Below are 4,011 nucleotides of genomic sequence, written 5' to 3'. Positions count from 1 at the left end.
AAACCTGCACATGTACCCTGGAACCTAAAATAAAAATGAAAAAGACAAACAAAAATGTAACTAGAAAATATCCACTATTGAGACAAAATTATACAAAACCGAAATAAGGCTAGGCATGGTGGCTTATGCCTGTAATTCCATCACTTTGGGAGGCTGAGGCAGGTGGATTGCTTGAGGCCAGGAATTTGAGACTAGCCTGGGCAACATGATGAAAACCCATCTACGAAAAATACAAAAATTAGCTGTGCATGGTGGCATACACCTGTAGTCCCAAATTAAAAGGCTGAAGCAGAAGGATTGCTTGTGCCTGGGAGGTGGAGGCTGCAGTAAGTTGAGATCTTGCCACTGCACTGCAGCCTGGGTGACAGAGCAAGACCCCCTCTCAAAAACAAACTAACAGAAAAAAAAAAACCCACAAAACCCCCCCCAAAAACCAAAAACCAAAAAACAAAAAACAAAACTTCAAAACCAACCCTAAATAAGTGGAGGGATATACCATCTTCATGGATTAGAAAGCACAATTTTAAAGATGACAAAGCCCCTGAATTGATATATGGATTCAACGAAAGCTAAAGTAAAATCCCAGCAGTTTGGTATGAGAATATGTGTTTGGTGAATGTTGATAAGCTGACTCTAAAATGCATATGGAGCCCTCATCCACCACTGCTGCTTCCCTCTTCTGCTGCTCCTGGGGCTGCTTGTGTGCTGGTTTGGTGTGGACTTGGTGCCTCTTTCGTGAAGCAGCAGCTGAGGAGACTGGTGCTTGCATGGCTGATGAAAGGCCCAAGGAAGGAGTCAGGAATGAGAACAAAGAACATATTAATTTGAAGGTGTTGGGGCAGGATGGTTCTGTGGTGCAGTTTAAGACTAAGAGGCATACACCACTTAGTAAACTAATGAAAGCCTATTGTGAATGACAGGGATTGTCAATGAAGCAGATTAGATTCCAATTTGATGGGCAACCAATCAATAAAATAGACACACCTGCACAGTTGGAAATGGGGGATGACGATACAATTGATGCATTCCAACAGCAGATGGGAGGTGTCTACTGAAAAGGGAACCTGCTTCTTTACTCCAGAACTCTGTTCTTTATTTTATTTATTTATTTTTGAGACAGAGTCTAGCTCTGTTGCCCAGGTTGGAGTGCAATAGCGTGATCTCGGTTCACTGCAACCTCTGCCTCCCGGATTCAAGCAATTTTCCTGCCTCAGCCTCCCGAGTAGTTGGGATTACAGGTGCCCACCACCATGCCTGGCTAATTTTTGTATTTTTAGTAGAGACGAGTTTCACCATGTTGGTCAGTCTGGTCTCGAACTCCTGACCTCAAGTGATCCGCCCACCTCGGCCTCCCAAAGTGCTGGGATCACAGGTGTGAGCCACCATGCCTGGCCAGAACTCTGTTCTTTAAAGATCAAGATTACATTCTGCATTAGAAAACTGCAATTTGGTTCCACCACATCCTGACTACTACAGTATAGTTTTCTCTGCTCTTTCGTTTCCCGCTTCCCCATTCCTTTATTGTACATAAAGTAACTGGTATATATGCCCAAGCATATTGCATTTTTTAAAACTAAACAGCCAATGGTATGTTTTGATTGACATCAAGTGGGGATGGGATGGGGAAAAATACTGATTCTGTGAAAATACCCCCTTTCTCCATTAGAGGCATGCTCATTCAGTTCTTATCTTTATATTCCAGTAAGTTATTTTCCTCTCAGTATTTTAACAAAAAAAAAAAAAAAAAAAAAAAAAAAAAAAAAAAAAATCCTTTCACCGGGCTCAGTGGCTCATGCCTGTAATCCCAGCACTTTGGGAGGCTGAGGCGGGTGGATCATGATGTCAAGAGATCGAGACCATTCTGGCCAACATGGTGAAACCTCATCTCTACTAAAAATACAAAAATTAGCTGGGCATGGTGGTGGGCACCTGTAATCCCAGCTAAACAGCCAATGGTATGTTTTGATTGGCATCAAGTTATATAAATGACTATTAGTGGAAAAAATAAAATGCATATGGACATGTAAAGGACTAAGCATAGCGAAAACAATCTTCAAGAACAGAGCTATAGGACTGACACTATCAGACACAATGCTTATTATAGTGTTACATTTATAAGTGCGGCATTATTACAAGAATGTATGGAGGCCGGGTGTGGTGGCTCACGCCTGTAATCCCAGCACTTTGGGAGGCTGATGTGGGCAGATCACTTGAGGTCAGGAGTTTGAGACTAGCCTGGCCAACGTGGTAAAACCTGTTTCTACTAAAAATACAAAAAAAAAAAGAAAAAAAAAATTAGCCGGGCGTGGTGGTGTGTGCTTGTAATTCTAGCTACTCAGGAGGTTGAGGCAGGAGAATTGTTTAAACCTGGGAGGCGGAGGTTGCAGTGAGCCGAGATCACGCCACTGCACTCCAGCCTGGGCGACAGAGTGAGACTTCATCTCAAAAAAAAAAAAAAAAAAAAAAAATATATATATATATACACACACACACACACACACACAGACACACACATTTGTGTATATACATATGTGTGTATATATATATATGTATATATGTGTGTGTGTGTGTGTATGAACAGACCAGAGGCATAGAATTGAGAGTCCAGAAATTGAGCACATATGCATGATCACTTAACTTATGATACAGTGGAAAACATGTTTTTTAAAAATATAAGCTGCTTTGAAGCAATTATAAATCTTTAAGAAAAAAAAGCATCTTGATCCCTACCCTTACATCCTACCTTAAAAAAGAATTTTAATCATGTTGTACACGATAAAACACAGAATGGCCGGGGTAGTGGCTCATGCCTGTGATCCTAGCACTTTGGGATTCTATGACTGGTGGATCAGTTGAGGCTAGGAGTTTGAGAACAGCCTGGCCAACATAGTGAAACTCTGTGTCTACTAAAAATACAAAAATTAGCCGGGTATAGTGGCATGTGCCTGTAATCCCTCAGCTACTCGGGAGGCTGAGAGATGAGAATTGCTTGAACCCTGGAGGCAGAGGTTGCAGTGTGCCGAGATTGTGCCACTTCAGCCTGGGTGACAGAGCGAGATTCTGTCTCAAAAAAAAAAAAAAAAAAAAAAAAAAACCTGTAAAATGTTATGTCAATTTAAAAAAAAATTAAATTATGGCATAAAATTGATGCTTCTATTTTGCTAAGACACTTTTAAGTAATAAACAATTTCCTTAAATTAGAAAAAAATTCTAGAGGATTGAGATCTAAATTGAAATGTAAAACAAAATAGGCTTTCAGAAGTTAAAAATAGGAGGCCGAGTGCGATGGCTCATGCTTGTAATCCCAGCACTTTGGGAGGCTGGGGCGGACAGATCACAAGATCAGGAGTTCAAGACCAGCCTGGGCAACATAGTGAAACCCGGTCTGTACTAAAAATACAAAAAATTAGCCGGGTGTGGTGGTGGGTACCTGTAATCCCAGCTACTTGGGAGGCTGAGGCAGGAGAATCGCTTGAACCTGGGAGGCGGAGGTTGTGGTGAGCCAAGATCATGCCATTGCATTCCAGCCTGGGCAACAAGAGCAAAACTCCATCTCAAAAATAATAATAATAATAATAACAACAATAATAATAATGATGATGATGATGACAGATTGGGCTATATTAGAAATAAAAACTTTTATTCATGTAAGGGCATGGCTAAAGGGTGAAAAGGCAATTCAAAGAGTAGGACAAAATATTTACAACACATAATCCCCCAAAAGGACTCATATTCAAAATGTATAAAAAACCCCTGCCAATCAGTAAGAAAACAAACATATAATTCACTCACGCAATAGAAAAATAGAAAAATGGGCAAAACAACAGGCACTTTACAGAGAAACTAGCCTAATGGCCAGCAAAAATATTAAAAAATGGTCAAGTTCATTAGACATTCAAGAAATGCTAACTAAAACTACAATGTGATATCACAACTACAAAAACAAGTAAAATTTTAAAGCCAGACAACACTAAGTGTTGTCTAACATGTGGAACAACCTGGAACTCCTGT

The 4,011-nt window shown here is 40.3% G+C and overlaps 1 pseudogene; it reads left to right on the top strand.

The window, feature by feature from the left end:
• The first annotated feature begins 767 nt into the window (after nucleotides 1-767).
• Nucleotides 768-1,055, top strand: LOC104675622 (annotated as a pseudogene).
• Nucleotides 1,056-4,011: the final 2,956 nt, after the last annotated feature.

This window comes from Rhinopithecus roxellana, chromosome 3 (assembly GCF_007565055.1).
Source record: "Rhinopithecus roxellana isolate Shanxi Qingling chromosome 3, ASM756505v1, whole genome shotgun sequence".
NCBI classification, from domain to species: domain Eukaryota; kingdom Metazoa; phylum Chordata; class Mammalia; order Primates; family Cercopithecidae; genus Rhinopithecus; species Rhinopithecus roxellana.
This window is presented reverse-complemented; position numbering and strand designations above follow the sequence as displayed.